We start from the raw sequence: 617 nt of genomic DNA, 5'->3' as shown, positions 1-617 counted from the left end.
TCTATTTTAGCTCTTTTTGTAATTGTTGCATTCCTTTTTATGTACTACAAAATTGTATAAATAGTAAAAATACACAACTTTGATTAATATAGTATACCTCTATGTTTGTTTGTTTAGGTGCTGTAGAACTTTGATTAAAAAAAAGCCTTAATTTTGACCCCGAATGACTCGACTACCAACAGATGCATTTTAAACATTTTATATTTGCTAATTATGTTGCTGCATACAGACACCATTTTTACATATGAAGAAACGAGAGAAACTTCCAGGGCCAATCGCGGTACAACTCACATGCTGATTGCTTCGTTTCTGTGATGTCAGTTTATGCTGATCTATTTGCCCAACAATTTAAAGTATTAATGCATAATTATGACATTTTGCTCATAACAAGGTAATTGAAGAACATACGTTAGTTAAGCAGAGATTTGTAACTTTATAACAATATGGCATTCAAAAACCTACACGTGTTGTACAAAATGCAACAGCGTGAGTAATCGAAGGTTAATAGAAATTGATGAAATTTATTCAAGAAAACTTTATTGATGTCAATCAAAAATAATGGCGTTACAGAAATTTATGCGTAGTTCAAAAACCTATGAACTAGACTTTTACTACGC

This window comes from Sabethes cyaneus, chromosome 2, assembly GCF_943734655.1.
Source record: "Sabethes cyaneus chromosome 2, idSabCyanKW18_F2, whole genome shotgun sequence".
Classification (NCBI taxonomy): domain Eukaryota; kingdom Metazoa; phylum Arthropoda; class Insecta; order Diptera; family Culicidae; genus Sabethes; species Sabethes cyaneus.
Note: the sequence above shows the minus strand (reverse complement) of the source record.